Source organism: Macrotis lagotis, chromosome 2 (assembly GCF_037893015.1).
Source record: "Macrotis lagotis isolate mMagLag1 chromosome 2, bilby.v1.9.chrom.fasta, whole genome shotgun sequence".
Lineage (NCBI taxonomy): Eukaryota > Metazoa > Chordata > Mammalia > Peramelemorphia > Peramelidae > Macrotis > Macrotis lagotis.
In genome coordinates, this window is record NC_133659.1 from 48,075,451 (window position 1) to 48,096,225 (window position 20,775).

A 20,775-nucleotide genomic window follows, 5' to 3' on the forward strand; every position below is an offset into this window, starting at 1 on the left:
GGGAGTCTTCATCTGCTTGGAGTAATCCCCACCCCCAATTCAGTGAAGGGTTCAAAATCAGTTACCCTCAACCTGGTTTAATTGGTGAAATTAGACAGTTTTAGCAATGTTTGACCACCGTATGTGCTACAGATTCTTGGAGTCACAGGTGAATCTTAAGTGACTTGAGTGACAAGTGGATACCAAGAGTGTGTGAGGATTACACACACACACATATTATGCTGAAAATATTTGTTATGTTCATATATACTCATATGCATATCTCCTCCAGAGGCTTTTCCCCAAGACTTATAAAAATATACTGATTATTTGGTTTTTCTTTAGTATTTTTATGACCTGTGTCTACATTAGTGGTCTTCTCTAATAGGGAAAGGGAAAAAAGAATTTACTAAGTGTCCACTACATTACAGACTAAGTGCTTTATAGATAATAATACATGTAGATTGTGGATTGATCTAGTATGCTTTTTCTTCTTTTTTTTTATTTCTTTCATTATTAAGGGCTATCTTGTAGAAAAAGAATCAGATTTGTTTCTTGTGGTTATAGAAAACAAACTAAGATCCTTACATAGATGCTACAAAGAGATTAAATTGACCTTGATGTAAGGGAAAACAAATAGACAAATTAATCAACAATCAACACTATCTCGCGTAGACTACCTCTGATGCTTATGGATTCTTCACCATCTTTTCCAAATATGTTTCAAAAAATATTAATATTCACTTATAGCTTGAGCTAAGGAATCTCAGAAGACCTTCTGAATGATGTATTGTAATTTCTTGTTGCTTTAGTTCCCCCCAGAAATAAAGTCGCTGGACCCAACATTGACAGCAACAACCCATCTTCCCGGGGTTAACATTTTACAAACTGAAGGATTTTAAAGGACTTATTCAAATGAACAAAAGAAGAAACCTTAAGAGATATACTCATCACCAATCATCAGTCCCTTCCTGGCAAGATCATAAACCAGACTCATTTTGAAGAGATTGATTTAACACAGATTTGCTTGACGTGTCCAGGACTGACCCCCCCAATCCCCAGCAAAGAAGTCCCGGCAAAAGAGGCAGGGGAATTAAAGTAGTAATTTGGAAAGGAATTGAAGAAAATTACTCAACACAAAGAATCAAAACAAAGAATTTCCTTCGTCTCATAGTGCTAACGCTCTGTTAAAGTGAAAATGATTAAATCAAATTTGGATTTAATTTGTTGAGGCTATATGCAGTTTTCCCCCAATGTGATAAATTACTGAGAAAGCAAATCAAATAATGTGAAATTTACTATGGGCCTGCTGTTGCATGAAAGTGGAATAAAACAAAAACCAATTCAAAAATCACTTAGCATACAACTTGCCAAATTTGGAAAGGGGAAACATTATTAAAGCTTTAGCGACCCTTTATATCATTTTTAAAAAAATGCTTTTTAACATTTGGCATTTTAAACTTTAAAATAATTTAAAAAATTTTTTATCTCCTTGTCTTTAAGGGAAGTTTTCACAATTAAATCCTATTAAATTCAGATCTAATTTCTATTAACTTACAAGAGTAGCATACCATTTAACTGAGTTAGGAATATGGTGTCGAGAAAGGAAAATAAACAGATTTCTGAATACATAAGCTATTTTAGTGGGTCTTTGCTTAACTTTTTTATAAAATGTAATTTCCTATGGATTCATTTCTCCCATTCTGCAATCTTTTAGCTAACAATGTCTCTCCTAATATTGAGTGTTTTCTATTATATATCTTCAAAAACCAATGAGTGGTTGAAGACCCACTTTCGATTTTGCAAAATATTAAATCCTGAAATCCAATGTCAGTAAACTTAAAAGTCTACTTTTGTCCTTTCGAGTATCCATGGAAGTCAGTGAACAACAAGGGGATCTATCAGGAGACAGCAACTGAGAGTGGGCGTCTAATTTAGAATCATAGGAAAAGATAGGCTGAAGGCACCTGAGAATATAACAGAAGGGAAGGCCACAGGGGGGTAATGAAGGGTCACAGCAGAAAGAAGGGGAAAGATAATCAAAATGACTTGAAAATTTTCACTTGGTATTGAAACAGAATGTGGTAAATTTATTCTGTCATGAGGAAGCTGGCCTTGTCGATGTTGTTAAAGGATAATTAAGGAGTGGGCCACCAAACAAAACTATATTTAAAAGTGAAGAGTCAAGGGTGTTTCTTTCCCCTTTCTGCCACTGAATTCACAGTTATGCATTTCACCTCAAGCTGATGAAGTATCTGCTACCTGAAACAAGACAGGGACCTGAAATCTTTACAGGTGCTCTCTCCTAATCTTGCCATCAACTGTTTTGTGGAAAGTACCCTGGATTTCTGTGCTTATGGCAGTGAGGAGAATAGAAAGATATTTCACATTATCTCAGTATAATAGTGCCAGAAGTGAGGCTCATAAGTCTTGGAGACAAGAAAGACAGAATTTTATAGCGACTTGCCTAAGGTTAAGACTTCACTTATGGGGGTGGAGGATGTTAGGGGAGGGAGAAGATATTCTATACACATAGCCCGTCATCCTTATGCCACCCCTCCCAGAGTCTGCTTCTTCCAGCTCATAGTCAAACAAAAACAAGACAACAACAACAAAATCTAGGAACAAATGGGGGGAAAGAGAGGAAAAATAAACAAACCAAGTACCAGATTGGTATCCTAGGGTACTGGCTGAATTCACCCGCTCTCAAGGTTACACATTAAAGTCAGAGGCAGAGCCAAAAATAGAACCCATGTGTCCCCATCTATAGTCCAGTAGCCTTTGTGCCAGACACATTAAGAACAAGTTTATTACTTGTACTGGCCATCTAGACTCAGCTGGATGATGTGTCTCATGGAGTGTCCTACAGGAATTCCATATGAGATAAACATGCTAACAGATGCCCAGATCTAAAGTTCATAATGGATATGTCTAATAGTGAAATTGATTGCCACTCATCGGCATAGATGCAATGTTATTTTTCTGAAATTATTCCCCTTCCAAACTTTATTGGTTTATGGTTTAACAGGCATGACTGAGAAAAGAAGGTTTGGTGAACTTGGCCAATGACCATTCCACATCTTTACTAAGCAGAAAAAGGCAAGGAGATGTGATGAAAGGATAAAGGTCTTGGGTAGGTGGGCTATTATCATACAAATGACTAACTCTCTGGGTGTATTGACCTCTAAGGAACAAATTTATTCTATGGAAACCAGTTTCTTACTTCTTTCAAACCATTCAACTATTGTTTGTTTATTTGTTCTATGAAAACACATCTTCAAAGCTGACATGGTTTACAGATTGATCTTGTCCTCCTTCCAACTCCCCAAAGGCATTGACTTCTGCAAATGAATCCCAACAGATGACATTCATAGCACCAAAGGTACATAGATTTAGAGTAGAAAGGAACAATAAAGTCTATTTCTTGAAGTCAGGGAATATTTTTTCTTGATCCCCTTTCCAGTATATGATAAGGTTGCTCTTTCTTCCCTATTAGTTCCTAGATTTTAATGTTGTCATCTTGTTTGAGTATGAACTGGAAGAGGCAAATTCTGGAATAATTACATAGAACATTTTCTCACTCTCTAAACAACCTCTCATCCTGATCAGTACAGTCTTAATCTTAGACAAACTGTGTTAGGAAGAGTCAGGGGCCACAGAGGGGAGGAAGAGCCCATGTCTACCCTTTAATTGTCCAAAATTGGACAGTAAAACAACAACACATGTATGACTGATACAAAGACCAGTAGGATCATGTTTGAGAAATCTAAAGAAATTATCAAGGGTATTTGCAGAAGAAGAGAACCACTTCTCATTGGGAAAATAAGTACCAACTTTAACTTTTGACATTTTCTTCTTTTTAAGCTTTATGGTTTTTTAAAACTGATTTGGGGATTGAGGGAGGTATCTGCACAATTTTCTGTCTTATAGGAATAGAAGTCATAGCTATAATTTTTAATAAAATTTATTGGTCATCCATATCAGTCATTTTCATTTTTGTTTGCAGTTTTATTTTTAAAAACTGAAATAAATTTATAGCAATATTTACTTTCATTGTATTAAACTAACGAAGCAACAGTCCCTTGTATTTTCAGCAATAGTGGACTAGTTGTATTTTGGACATTCTTGACCTAGTCTCTAGAGAGCTATTTTTATTGCAAACTAATCTTTATAGTGTGAGACTCAATGTCACTAGCACACATAAAGCAGTGGAGGGACTGCCTCGGGGGTTGACCATGGAAGGCTCTGATGCCTCATTGTCTGACAAATTAGAGGAAATAAAATACAAACTCTGACTCTGAGGAGACAAACACTGTTCAGACCCAAAGGCTAGACCTTTCCCCAGCACTTCTAATAGGCACTGGAACTGATAAAGCAGATTCACAGCTGTTAGGGACTGTCATGAACTGTCCCTATGTCCTTTGTCCTGGGGGAGGAACATCCTTTTGATAAATGGAATCTTCCTACAGTGATCTGAATAAGGAAACAAAGAATCATAAGTGACTGGACCAATGACTCTCAAACTTCTGCTTGTGGTTCATTATCATTCTTTTTTCTCAATATATAATCACAACGGACTTTGAATGAGGAGATTCACAAGTATATGCAATTGCAAATGTAAGTTCAGTTAATTGATAATATCACCTATGGCAGACTCATTACACTGAGAATAATTGCATGAGATTCTAAATTCCTTGAAACCAAGGAACCACACACCATAATGGGCTTACAATGTGACAACCTATTATTAATAACATGTATAATTTTAAGTAAGTCATTTCCTCACTCTGGGACTCAGTTTCTCCATCTATCAAATGAAGATAGTGATTGCCTAGAACTTACATTGTCATTTTATACATATATATGCGTGTATCTACTTCCATGGGCATGTGCTATTTTCTCGAATAGGATAAGGAAATAGTTTTCCCTTCTGTAAAGCAGAGTCAGAGATTGTTTATTTTTTTAATTGTTTGAGCAAATTCCTGTCTGAACTATTTATTGAGATAATCATATGATCTCTGTTGTTTTTGTTATTGATATGGTCAATCATGATGATAGTTTTCCTAATATTGAAACAGCCTTGAATTCCTGGTAATTGTTAGGATCCTTGTGAAATATTGCCGTAATCTCCTTGTTATTATTTAAATAAAAAATCTTGCATCAATACTCGTTAGGATAATTAGTCTTTTATAGTTTTTCCTCTCTCAGTTTTTGCTCTTCCCGATTTAGGTATCAGCACCATATTTATGTCATATGAGCAATTTAGTAATAGCCCTTCTTTACCTAGTATTCCAAATAATTCATATGGTATTAGAGTTGACTGTCTTCCTTTTAATATTGGTAGAACTCACTTTTGAATTTGTCTAGTATTGGGAAGTTTTTAAAAGGAGCTCATTCTTGGCTTCTTCAATTTCTTTTTCTAAGACAGGATTACTAAAGTTCTCTATTTCTTCTTCTGGAGAATTTATATATATATATATGTATATATTCTTTGATATATTCTTCTAATTAACATGTATTTGGGCAAAACAGTTCCTGATGATTGCATTAATTTCATCTTCATTGGTGACAAATTCACTCTTTTCATTTTTTATAGTGGCAATTATTTTCCATTTTTTTTTATCACATTAACCAATGCTTTATCTACTTTATTGTGTGTTTGTGTGTGAGTGTGTGTTTAAAAAGTCAGCTCCTAGTTTTGATTGTTAGGTGCATTTTTTTAAACTTTCAATTGTATTAATCCCTCTGATTTTTCAGGATATCCAATTTGGTGTTTGTTGATTTTTTAGTTTTTTAAAACTTTTCAATTGTGCGTCCAAATCCTTCATCAGTATGCTCTTTCTCTATATTGTTGATTCAAGCATTAAGAGATATAAATTTTCCCTGTAAGTACTGCTTTGTCTGCATCCTATAAATTTTGGTATATTGTCTGATTGTTGTCATCATCTTTAATGAAAATTGATTGCATCTATGATTTGTTCTTTGACCTAAATACTTAACATCTTCATTTGTCCAAAAGTCCACAAAACTCTGAGTTCCCAATTTGGTAACTGAGTCTTTAAGATATTCCATATTTCAGGAAGTTGTAATACTTGAATTATTGCCTTTAATATGGAGGATGGAGATATTTCCTTTGTCTCATTTTTCTAGTAATCCATTGCCATTCCTGGTTTGAAAGGCTAATAGACATTGAGTACTTACATTGACATATTTATGCATTTATGCAAGTTTGCATCAGTAAAGTAAATGAAATTAGCCCAAGTCTATGGTAGGCAATTGATTAGTAGTATGAACATGGATTACCACAATGTCTTTTCTTATGTACCTAGGCAAATGGGAGATACCAAATGTTCAAAATGAGGCGAGAATAGAGAGATCTTGGAGTTTGGAGCTGGGAGCCTACTGTCTAAGTAGATGTCAGTACTAGTTCACTGAGGCCTAATTAATTCAACTAAGCAATGGACCTCAAATGAGTAACAAAGAGCTGGACATAAAGGCAAAACTGCTGAGCAACAGCCACATGTGGTCCCCATAATATGCAAACTCTGTACTTGATCACTTTATTCATTGATGATATATATGTTGCTTTGTGAGAGAATACTCTCTAAATTCTGGATGGAGAAAAGGAGAGTATGTTATATTGTAAAGCCTCTTAAGATGTCACATCATGAAACATCTATACATTGAACTAAATTATCACATAATAAATGCTCAGAAAAACTTATTCCTAGGATACATTTCCCAGAGAATATGTATTGGACATCTAAAGATAAATGTAGCAGTAGGAGTATGTGTATTATAATTTTAAAGTGAAGATTCACAGAAAACCTTGAAATTTGAAAAGATATTCAGAGAAATCAACCAATGAATATGAGATTGGATTGCAAGATTCAATATAATTGGATTGCAAGAATCAATATAAGCATTTATTGATTCAGTATTTAAAAAAATCTTTTCAATATTTAAGATAGTTTATTCTATTTCCATATAAGTCTTGATCACTTGTTCATAATTCTCTTAATGATTTTTATTATGATATAATCTTTAATAAGATTTTATATTTCTACTTATTTACATGTATGTAATGCTAACAACAAAAATGTATGTAGTACTTTAACAACATTTTCTCATTCATTTATTTTATGCATTCCTTTTACTTTTTTTTTTTTTGCAAGGCAAAGGGGTTAAATGGCTTGGCCTAGGCCACACAGCTAGGTAATTATTAAGTGTCTGAGGCTGGAATTGAACTCAAGTACTCCTGACTCCAGGGACGGTGCTCTATCCACTGTGCCACCTAGCTGCCCCATATGCATTCCTCTTTACCCCAGAAATTGATCAAATTATTTGTTGAGCTGTATGGTGATTCTGAAAAATAAGTGTTATATTAAAAATAATATTCTCATTCAAAATCATTAATTTAACTCATCCCATTATTCTCTCTATGCAACAGGTTTATCATTTCCTAAAGAATACTAATATACCCTTCCATATGCCACAAATTAATTCCCCAATAATTGAATCTGCTTGCCCAAGGCCACACAGCTAGGTAATTATTAAGTGTCTGAGACCTGATTTGAACCCAGGTACTCCTGACTCCAGGGCCGGTGCTTTATCCACTATGCCACCTAGCTGCCCCCACTGTTAAAGAATGTTTAATGACTTTTAGCATTATGATGTTTTACTATTTGGAGAATGATTGAACACATGTTTTTTGATCTAAAAACTTAAAATTCTTTTTCTCTCTTTTCTACTTATTTTAATTTTAAAGACATTATTTTAAAATTTTAAGTGCTTTTCTTATATGTGTGAAAATTAATGGTTTTATTTTGTATTTACCTATTCAATTTGTTTTGAATGAATAATATTCAAATAAAATTCAAATTTAAATTTTATTTTATGGAATGTATGCATGTATGTATGTATGTATGTATATATGTATGATTCTAGATTCTAACTGTTAAGCTTAATTTTTACTCAAGAAAAATATATTACAATTTTTTTATCAACAGGTACTTAAAATTTGTTTTGTTTGAAATATAGTTCCATTCATCCTTTGTCTGACCAAAATAAGAGAGAGCTTTAGGAGTATCATTTCCTCAAATGGCCTTTTCCTATGGTTTCCTAATTCATTTCTTTTCCCCTAAGGTCTCCTTCCCTACTCTAAGATATTTCTGTTTTATTGTCCTTCATAGAATTTGTCCATAGCTGCTTTTTTTCTCTGTACCTTCAACAATAACAATTCTTTTCCCTCAGACAAGGTTGGACTTTCAAGGGACAGTCTTTTCTATTACTTTCAGAATGTAAACCTAGAGATGAGTCAAAACAAATCCTTTTCCCACTGCATGGACTTGTTTATGCTTATTTATTTTTTCCTTCCTCGGTTTACATTTCAAAGGTCCTACTCAGTTCTAGTTTACTTTGAATTATTTAAAGTCTATCATTCCTTAATAGTCTCTGATGGAGCTGTGACATGAGTTGGAGATTTTGGAAAAATTATTTAAAACAAGATAAAAGTTTCAAAATTATTCAATTTTTTGACTCAAAGATTCTACCATAAAGTTTACAACCCAAGGAGATCAAATGGCAGGAAGAAATGTCATTCATGCTAAATTACCCATAGCAATGCTTTTTGTAGTAACAAAATATTAAGAACAAATTATTCATTTGCCACCAGGTGCTCTGCTTGCTTTCAACTCTATCATCATCATCATCATCATCATCATCATCATCATCATCATCATCATCATCATCACCATTACCCACCCAGAGTAAACTCATCACCAGATTATTTCATCACCAGGAAACATGATCATAGTAATAGCTACAGTTTTACTACTAATATCCTTCAGTTACTTCTGCCTCTGATTGGAGAGTTGGAGTCAAAATGTTCTCCCATTAGCCTCTTTCTATAAAAGACCCAAAATAGCAACTATCAATTTATTTGCATAAAGTTATTCAGCTTGGTTATAATTTTATCATCATCTTCATCATGCCTCCTCTCCCAGTGGCCTCTGATTTCTCTCATTTCCCTGTTTTTCAACTCTCCTTAGATTGTAAACTGGATGAGGACAAAAACCATCGTTTTTATTATTTATGTCACCAGCATTTGACACAGTGCTGAACATATAGAGTATTATGTGTTAGGTACTGTTTGCTCCCATCAAATATTATATGACTGAATCAGATGTAATTCTCCAAAGACTTGGAATTTATTAATGTTATAAGCAATGATGAATATAAGAATTAGAAAAACATAAAAAGACCAGGTTGTACTGAAAAAAGTGTAAAGGAAATAGAAAGAGAATAACAGCATCAACAATGTCTACAATAATAAACACGAAAACAATATTAAAATAGAATAGAATTCAAAATAAATGGAATTATTGATCTTGTTTCTAGGTGAGTGATGCAGAAACACTCATCCTTCACTTTTGAAAGGCAATAAATTATCATTACAGAATTGTATACTCTTAAGTTGTTTGCCAAATCCGATGGTTTTGCTTATTTATTTTCTTGTGAAAGTCTACCCTGAATAATGATATAGGGAAGTAAGCTAGAGTTCTGTCCCAATTAGCATGAATAACAAATCCTCTGAAGTGATCAAATTATTTAAATTAATACTGCGTATTTCCACTGGAATTCCTATGGAATTTCTACCAGTGACCATGTTTTATATAATTATAAATTTAAATGGTATGAATTCATTTATATGTAACCATTTTAAAAGATTCTTTATTTGAATTAATAGGGAAGTAGCATAAAATGCTATCATTGAAAATTTTGCTTTCTTGTGTGTATTTTTTCTTTTGCTCTCAAAGTATGAGAGTAAAAACAATTCTGAATCTTGATTCAGTCAATTGTGACTTGAATTGTAGCTCTGTCATGTTGCTATCTGTATGAACTTTGGACAAATCTTGTAATCTCTAGCCTCAGTTTCTCATCTATAAAATGAGAGTGTTTGAATAGATTTCCTGTAAGGTGCTTTCCACTTCTAAAATTGAGAACTAAATTATTTTCTTTAAATCACAGTTCTATTTTAGGTAATAATGTAACTTTGGGGTGTGAATGTGATGTGATATATTTGAAGTTAGAATAATATGTAAGATTTATTAGGGAACTTGAGCTATTACAAAGTTAATAAAATTCAAGACAATGAATATGTTTTTTAACCTTAGTATATTAGAGAACTGGATTTAAAGTCACAAGACAGATTTAAATTCTTCCTCTGCCACTCACTATAGCTATGTGAATATGAGCAAGTTTCTTAGCCTCCCAGAGCCTCATTTTATTCATCTCTAAAATGGAAGTGATAGGTCCTTTGATATCTATCTTTCAAGGTTTTTTTGTAGCTAATGAGATAGTGTTGTGAACTTCGCAAACTTTATGAATTTTTATTATAATTCTTGAAGTTTTAAAAAAGGCATTTTCACACAATTTCTCATTTGAGTCATATAATCACCCTTTGAAGTAGCTAGGAAAGGCATTTTTATCCCCAATTTATAGATAAGGGAATTGAAGCTGACCAAGGTTAAGTGATTTACCCAAGGTCACTCATATTGGAAGTGTCAGAGGACAGATTAAAATCTAAATTTCCTTGCCCCCAACTTTACCAATCTATTATTCCACCATACTATTATTCTGATTTTTAGTGCTCATTGAAAAATGTTGAATTGTCTTTTAACTGAGTCAAAGTTGAAAGCACTTCAATGATATAAAACTCACCATATTCAAACAAAGCAGTGAATTCATTATTCATCATTAAACTCAAAAAGTAGTCATACAGATGCTGCCTATTAAATTATAAAAAAATGGGGGTTGATTTAAGACTAGGTGCAATTAAACTCAAGGTTATTTAGAATATTCTCTATCCCTAAGAATTCCCAGAATATTCTCAGTTTTGAAAGAAATTTTTTATTCACCTTTGGACCTTGGCATAAAGATTGAACCTTGGGACACCATCAGCATATGTTAATCCCAGGTTAGAAAAGTCCATTTAATAATGTAGCTAAGTACTATATCTGTAACATTTGATTATTAGCCTTAGAGAACTTTTCAAGCAATGAGATGTTCTAGGTTTCAGGCCAGTTTCAAGCTGCTGTATTACATTTCTTCTATTCCAAATGTTCACAATAAAGAAAAACCTTTCCTTTTTTTTTACTTTGCATATTTGTGACCCACGTACATCTGAATTTAGATTGAAACAATAATTCTTTTCAGAAGATCCAAGGATCCAGTCACTTGATTTCTAAAATTTTATTAGCTAGAAACAAATTGTTCCCAATCCCATTATCATTTGCCAGGATTTCTCACTCGAAACCAGTTAAAGAGAAAGGGGGAGAAATATTTCTTTTAGGATAGCAAATAGAAATTGATCCTGGTGAAGAACATTATAAAAAGACATTCTTTGTTCATTGTTTTTCTTTGTAATAAATATATACATATTATTTTTATCTATTTATAATACATATACTCTGTGTGTATACATGTAATCAAACACATTTACACATATGCGTGTATATTGCATGTATATGCATGTATTTGTGTGAATATATATAAAATATAAATACAGATGTATATACAGATAGATAGATATAGACATATATAGATATATATAGTTTTCCCAAGCACTATCATCATGCTTATTGCCAAAATAGCTCTATTTTTGGTAAAGTCAGTAGTATATTTTTTTCCTTTTGTCTACCCAGGTGGCTTCTAAGGATAGAAAATGTGTTTACTGGCATCATTTCCTAGAATTTTTTTTTGAATCACTATTTATCATTTCGTTAAGTGTTTTGTCTGTGCTTTGTCTGTTCACTGGCACTGACCAGGCTTTTCCTGCTAAGGATCAAGGCGTCTTGCCACTGGATGCAGCTGACATCACTCAATGAATATCCTGTGAACTCTCCCTGTCCACCAGAGGCCTGGGGAAAAAAAAAAAAAAAGATTTTAGATTAAGAAAAATGAGACAATTGTTGCCAAATGCTAGTTCACCATAAGGATTTTACCCACAGTCCCTGAACATAAACTTGAGGGTCTAGGCTCATTAGCAGGGGTTTCTGTAGCATGTTTCAGTAAGTCCAGTGGGCACTTGTAAGTGTTTATGTGGGTTTCCAGGCAAAGAGGTTTGATCCACCCTCTAATTTCCGATTTTCCACTTTCCCAGCAGAACGATTTACTCTCATTATCCATTAACCTGGCAAAGTGGTTCTGTTAACCCTCATTTATCAGTACACCATGTTTTATTCATTATCATTAAAAGGGGCTTATGTTTTGAACACCTAAAATAATACTGGGAGAAATTTAGGGTTTCTTTCTGTTATTTTGGTACATGGGACTTTTCAGCCCATATAGATTACAAAACTACTTATTCTCTCTTGATTTTCTTCACATTTGAAAATTGTTTGTGGTTGAGAGACACCACGGTATGCAGTATAGATCTCCAGTTAAGAAGTTCTAAATTGGGGGGTGGCTAGGTGGTGTAGTGGATAAAGCACCAGCCTTGGAGTCAGGAGTACCTAGGTTCAAATCCGGTCTCAGACACTTAATAATTACCTAGCTGTGTGGCCTTGGGCAAGCCACTTAACTCCATTTGCCTTCCAAAAACCTAAAAAAAAAAGAAGTTCTAAATTCAAGCTTGAACTTTGACACTCATGAGCTCTGTCACCACTTGTAAAACATCTAATCTTTCTGCAATTGAGATTTCTTTAAAAATGACAATAATAATGGAGGGCCTACCTCAAAAAGGTAAGCTGAAATGAGATATCTACTACAACAGATATTAGTAATCATTATTATAATTTAAACTTTTGCTTCATTAGATTATTCTTTTAATAGTTTTTTTCAAAGTTTTAAAAACATCTGCCTACTAAAATTTACATCCTTTGTGTTTCCATTCAAAATATCTACACTTTTAGATTATATATTCAACTCTGATAGTCTCTACTCCCATGCACAGAAATTTTTAAAAACTATTTTAAAAAAAATTTCCCTCCTCACCTCCCAGTTCTTGAGGTAGCAATCAATCTAGCTAAGTTTTACCTGTTTGTAAAAACAAAGAAAATGAGTAAAAGGTAAAGAGATAAAGTATGTTGTAATGAGCCCCAGTAATCAGCAAATTAGAAACCGACTCCAAATAAAGCCTAATGATAGGTGATAGAGATACAGAACAAAAATGAAATAATACTTTCTTTTATGGAACTTGGCATTCTGATGGAGAGTTCACAATGATATAAGGTAAGTATATAGAGAACAAATTCATAATACTCTAAGGGGTAGTGAAGGTCTTGCAGTTGGAGAGATCAGAAAATTCCCTCCTTGTTGGAGTGACTAATCATCTCTATGTATGACTTCTTCATAAGACATGAAAAATGTGCCCAGAGTTATTTTTCTGGAGTGAAGATGAGCAAATGGAGTGGTGAATGCCTTCGGTCTTTCCTTCCAGGAAGGTTGAGGCTGTTGGATTGCTTGAGTCTACGAGTTCTCAACTAAAGTAAACTAATAAAATGACTGGAGAAAGTCTAGTACCAGTTTGGTAAGTAAAAAGGTTGCCTATGGAAGGAGAAACTGTACCCACACTACTGGTGTGAAGCTACTGTCCAGACTAGGAAAAATAGGGACACCCAAAATTAAAAAAAAACAAACAAACCTGAAAGTGGAAAGAACTTTTCATTTAGAATAAGAAGACCTGAATTTGAACCCCAGCTCAAAAACTCATTACATATATCCCACTGACTAAGTTACTTACTTAATGTGTCTACAACATAATTTATTCATCTGAAACATAAATATGGTAATTTTATTGCTACCATTGAATTGTATCCGATTCTTCATAATCCCAACTGGAGTTGTCTTGGCAAAAATAATTAAGCGGTTTATCATTTTCTTATTCAGATCATTTTATAGTTAAAGAACTAATGCATAAAGGGTTAATTGATTTACCCAGAGACACACAGTTATGTGTCTGAGGACAGATCGGAATAAAGATGATGACTTCTTGATTCTGCACCCTGCACTCTATTGACCCAAACACCTAGCTGTCTATAAAATAACAGCTGCTAGCATTTATATAGTGCTTTAAGAATTACAAAGCATTTTATAAATATTATAACATTTTATCCTCAGAGCAACCCTGGAAAATAAGTGCTATTATTAATAATATTTGACAGGTAAGGAAACTGAGGAAGGCAGAGGTTGAGTGACTTGCCCAGTCTCACTCTCCCAGTAAATGCCTCAGATGAGATTTGAACTTTGGTCTTCTCGACTCTATAAATAGAACTCTTTCTATTATTGCATCACCTATATCTTAAATGATAAATTTAGACAAGAAGATATCTAAATCTCCTCCCAGCTCCATCAGTGGTATTATAATCTATTCTCTTCCTACCCCCAAGGAATACATTCAGTCAGAAACTGAAAAAGGACTAACTGGAATTAATGATCTTCAGGGACAAGAGAAAGGCAATTATTATCTCTACAAAAGCACCATTAAAAAACCAACAGACAGCTACACTTACGGAAAACTCCACAAGAAAGAAAGGGACTTACAATTAAGAATTGTAGATTTTTCCCTTCATTCGAAGGACCTCATCTAAACTTGAGCCCACTTTCCCTAGGAACCTTTTAAGGTCAAGCAAGGGAAGAGAATGCTCCTGGTTTGGAGGATCTATTTCTTTAAATACCATATTAAGATTATATCAATTTATTAGATTTTTAAAATAATCTATTTTTTAGATTTATTAAAATCTAATTACTAATGAACAGCTAGTAAATAAGAAGACCTGTGAGAAAAAAATACAAGATAGATCAGAAACTTCAAGGCCAGCTATAGAGCCCTGGGGGAGGAATTGTCAACTGTCTTCTGGGGAAACACCAATTGAACAGTAAAATTAGATGTGTTGTAGATTTGAGTCCCTGTCAGATTTATAGTTCATAGTAAATTAAATAAATTGAGAAGATTATTTAATAGATAATTTAATTTCCACCTCTGAAATTAAATAAAATCAACTCTCGATCAATTGTTCTAAGGCATGGGAGGTTTGACCAAAGGTTTTAGACATCGGGTAATGACACTCTTGAACCAGATTAAAATAAAATTGGTAATTAAATTTAATTGCTATCTATACCTCTCTATTTTTCTCTTTCTGTCAAGTTTCTCTTTCATTCTCTGTCTCTCTCCTCTGTTTCTCTCTGTGTGTCTCTAATTCTCTGAATCACATCACTTGTAATATTTCATTTGCATTTCACAATACCCAGTAAGACACATGCTGTACTAATCTATTTTACAGTTGAAAAAAACTGAAGCACAAGGAGGTTAAGTGGTTTTCCCAGGGTCATATAGTGAGTGAAATCTGAGATAGGATTTGAACTCATATCTTCCTGACAAAACTCCAGCTTTCTATCCATTATAGCATGGTGCCTTATGAATCCATATATCTTAAAACTCCATTTCAGAATGTTTATTGAAAGCAACTTTATAGTACAATATAAAATCACACTAGATTGGGGTTAGAGGGTCTGAATTTTAATTTCAATCTTTCTGCTCTTTCTATATTTGGTCAATTCTCTTGACTTATCTCTTTTGCCTTCAGTTTTTTCTTGTTAAAAATGAACTGATTGGACTAGATGATCTCTAAAATCTCTTCCAGGTCTATCTTTATATCCATTTTTTCAAGCTTAAACTCTATATCTATATCCAAATTAGATGCCATAACTTTGGATTTGAAATTTATTATTAAGAAAAGAGAGAATTGGGAGCTGGATGAAAAAAAATGAATCAGTTTCTAAATGAAATGAAATTAAAATAGGCTTCAAAGGTCAAAATAATGTAATCATAGGATATATTCAGTTATCCACTGTGTTCTGTAACCTTTAAGGAACTCAGCAGAGAAAAATACATCCACTCTTAACACTCAACTCTCCACCCTGCTCCCAATTTGTTTATGCCTTCCATCTGAAATTGCCTGCCATCTATTCTATATAGATCTTGTTCATACATAGTTCTTTGAATTTTTCTCTCCCATTAGAAAATAAGTACCTTGAGCTTCCTCCCCCACCTCCCCACCTTTGTTTGAATACTGAGCACATATTTCAGTGGCTGGTACAAAGTAAACACTAATAAATTCATATTGACTGAATGACAACACATTGGAAAACAGAGAACACACCTTCTTGCCCTCCATTCACATATTAATCTAAATTTGGAACAAATTCAGAGAACCATAGTTCACCTGCAGATGGCATACGAGCAAGGACTGTAAGCAAGGAATTGTCTCAAGATGGGAAAGTATTGGCCTGAACAATGATAATGGGTCAGTATGGGAGGGGTTGCAGCTACCTTCTCAATGTATTCCCTCACATTTAGAAGTTCAGACTTTTGAAAATCTAACATTCCAATAATAGACTTTATTGTCACATTCCCACGTTTAACTGTATCCTGAATGTGACATTCCCTTTCAAAGTGTCAATCAAAAAACCCATGTTGCATTAACTTCTAACTTTCTTACACTTAAAATGCAAAAAGCTTCATCCTCTATGAACTAATGTGCTTCTGTGCTTTTTTGGTTAAATTTGAAATCAATCCAAAACTCCACCATTTTCTTTCCAAATTGGAATCTCCATTGGGATTGTCCTGCCTCAGAACAAGTGGTTCATATAAGTTGCTTTGGAAAAGAAATCACTCCTCCAGAATGAGCCCCAGCTTTTGTAAAAGAAAGACAATCAAGGAAAAACATCTCAAATAATGTCTGCATTTGATATCATATTACACATTCTGTGCTGGCAGTTCTCATATCTCTATCATTTCATCAGAAGTCTTCTAGAGGGGCGGCTAGGTGGCACAGTCAGGAGTACCTGGGTTCAAATCCAGTCTCAGACACTTAATAATTACCTAGCTGTGTGTCCTTGGGCAAGCCACTTAACCCCATTTGCCTTGCAAACCCCCCCCAAAAAAACTACGTCTTCTGGGACCTTCACTAATATTTGTTATTAGAATTGTTTCCTTTTATTAATCTTTTTATTTGTGCAGCTATATATATTATGTTCATTGTTTGTTTGCTTTTGTTTATTTTACTCTGCATTCAATAATACCTATGTTTCTTTTAAATCTACACATTCATAACTTCTTTCTTCAATTATATTTTGTTCCATAGAGAGCAGGGGTTCTTAGCCTGGAGTTACACAAATCATTTTATAATTATATCATTTTGAGAGACATATCTTGATATAATTGGTTTCTTTTTATAATCGATTATATTTTATTCTAAGAAGTGGTCCATAAGTTTCACCAGACTGACAAAGAGTTTCATGATACAAAAAAGGATAAAATCTTTGACACAGATATATAACTATAATATGCATAATATAAACTATATATATGTATATGTGTGTGTTTGTGTGTTTGTATTCAAGGACCTAAACCTATTTAGAGAGCTTAACTTATTCTCCCCTTCAAACTCTTGCTTTTCCCTAATTATTTTGCATTTATTTGTAAAATTTCTGCATTATCTTAGAGGCAAACATGCCATATCATGATATCCTCCCAAAAGGACATAAGGCCCTTCAGGGCAAGAGTTTTCTCACTTTGGTGATGCAGTGTGATCGATGGAAAACCAGACCTAGAATCAGAAAGACCTGAGCTCAAATCTGGTCTCAATCCTTTCTAGTTGGATGACCCTGGTTAAGTCATTTAACAACTCTTTGCTTCAGTTTCCTCTTCTGTAAAATGGAAATGATAATAATAATAATAGTACTTACTTCACAGGTTGTGAAGATCTAATAAAATAATATTTGTAATATATACTTTGGATACTTTAAAACAGTATATAAATAACAGTTATTGTTGTGATTGTTGTCATTGTTCTTGATATAATTCCTACTCCTCAATGATGTTCAATAAATTCTCCCTAATTGTTTCATTTATAAAATATAGTTTCTTTCATTCATTACCCAATCAAAGATGTCTAGTTTATTTCCAGTTCTATGCTACCACAAATCAAGTATGATGCATAGCTTAGCATACATGTAATCTCTGAGGCTTTGAATTCCCAATTAAAAATTATAGACAACTTAGTCACTTCCTCTATACAATTTCAAATTAACTTCACAAATGATTGTACCAATTCACAACTCAATGAAGTTATACATTAACTTTGTTAATATCCCTTGACCATTTATTAATTGACCAATGATTCTTTCTGTTTTATATTTGCAGCAATTTTTTAAGGAATTCTTGGTACTTGTTGCATTCCCTCTAGATTACTCCCCCTCAGCTTCTGTCATATAGTCAAGTTTGGGTAGAGGTGGTAGGGCAGTAATAGTAGAGGGAGTTTCTATTATTCTCAGAGTTCTATGGGATTACCCTAAAGGGACTGTTTTTTGATAATAATATTCATGTCATTTTCACTAAATGTCTGAATTTCATTTGTGATATTTAATGTGATAGCTCATGCAAATATTTTCTTATATCAGTCTTATTTTATTGCCATTAGTTTTATCAATTTGAATATTTTTGATGTTATGAAATTAAAATTATTTTGTCTTTAATAATCTCTTCTATTTCTTTTTTTGTTAAGAAAACTCCAGCTAACTGTTTGAAAAAGGAGTCTCTTCTTGTTTTCTTCTATTAAATATACATAAATATATATGTATATATATTTATATTTAGGTCCTATATCCATTTTCAAGATTCATGGATATTGAAAAGAAGTAAGAGGGAGACTTCTGATCAAGTTGGTGGAGAGAAGCCAGGTCCTGTGCTAAGGTCTCCTGATCTTCCCTCATAATCAATATGAAACAAACCTCTTAATGGAAGTCCTATCAACACAACCCAGAAAGAAATGCTAGAAAAACAACACCGACCACAGGGTCTGTCCTCAGGGAGTGGAGATGTGGTAAGTGCAGAGTGCTCACAGTCAGTGGGGGAGGGGCGAGAGCAGGACTAATCTAAGATCAGTCCAGGGGCTTTTGCTGTGGTAACCACTTCCCTCTGAGAACCAATTTGCTGTGGGAACCAATTTGAGCTGAAAAACAACCAGAGAGTAGAGGCATGGCCATGGGACTGACAGTCTGGAATTTACAGGAAGGGCTGAAGAGTAGGTTCCAGCCTCTACCACCCCCTATGGCCTGGTAGGAGATATTAAATCCAGTGAGGAAAAGCCTCACTCAGTGAGCAAAGCTTCCAGCATCCCTACTGGCCAGCTGGAGATATTAAACACAGTGAATAAAGCCTCTAGGGATCTCACTACCAAACCTCTGTGACCCAGCCCCTCCTCCAACACAAGATCTTAGGAAAGTGAAGAAAGGTCATTGAAAAGGGGAGACCATAGAAAAACTTCTAAAAGGAAAAGACCCTAATTCAGAGAGATGTAGAATCCCTAAGGAGAATATGATTCGGACTCCAGCACAGAAATATTTCCTTGAAGAAACCAGGAAGGAGTTTAAAAATCAATTGGAAAACTTAGGAAAAGAAACCAAAGAAAAAAATTATTATCTTGCAACAAGAAAACAAATCCTTGGGAAAAAAAAACAATTGGACGAATGCAAAAAAAGAAAATCATTCTCTCGAAAGCTCAAATGATCAAAGGGAAAAGTCTTGCAAAAATAGAATCAATCAATTGGAAAAGGAATTTCAAAAGGTAAATGAAGAAAATTTTTCCCTAAAAAAAAAGAATAGAGTCTATGGAAACCAATGACTTCATGAGACAAGAATTGGTTAAACAAAACCAAAATATTTAAAAAATAGAAGAAACTGTTAAATACCTTGTCAGCAAAACTACTGATCTCAAGAACAGATCAAGTAAATATAACATAAAAATTATTGGTCTTCCTGAAAACATTGAAGAGGAAAAAAAAACCTGGATTTAATATTATAGGATTTAGTGATGGAAAACTGCCCTGATATCATGGAACCAGAGGCCAAAATAATTACTGAAAAAATTAATCGATCCCCTCCAGAAAGTGATCACAAAATAAAAACACAAAGGAATATTGCAACGAAATTCCAGAACTATCAGATAAAAGAGAAAATCCTGCAAGCAGCCAGAAAGAAACAATATAAAGGAGCCACAGTAAGGATTACCAGGACATGGAAGCAACAACATTAAAGGATCAAAGGCCCTGGAATGCAACATTCCAAAAACCAAGGGAACTTGGAATACTGCCAAGAATCCAATATCTGGAAAAACTCAGCCTTCTCTTCCAGGGCAAAAGATGGATGTTTATTGAAATAGGAGATGTCCAACTTTTCCTGAAGAAAAGACCAGAGCTTAATAGAAAATTTGGACTTCAAACAGGAGACTCAAGAGACACAGGAAAAGGTAAAATTAAAAAAAAAGTGGGGGGGATGAGAGAAGGGGAAGAAACTGTTATCAAATATGATGAAACTGGCAATATCCCTACCTGGAAGAAAAACTTTAACAACTTGCAAGAATTGTAACTCTATTAGAGAGAATTTAATTATTTAGAAGAGATGTATACAACTGACTTATTTGAAAAAACTGTTATCCAATGGATATTTGCTTACCTGGGAGAAAGATTTTAATAACTCAATAATGGTAATTCTAATAGAAAGAATAGCCAGAAGTGATGGACACTCATATGACCTTTCTGTGACTCAGATGGAATGATTTAAAAACAATACCTTCTTAAAAAGGAGGACAGTGAAGAGATGGAATGATGGAGACTGAATGGGGTAAATCTCACTACATTAAGAGGTACAAAATTCCTATTGCAACAGAGGGGAAGAAAGGAGGAAGTTAGAACCACCTGAATCTTCTCATTAGACTTGGCTTAAAGTTAACT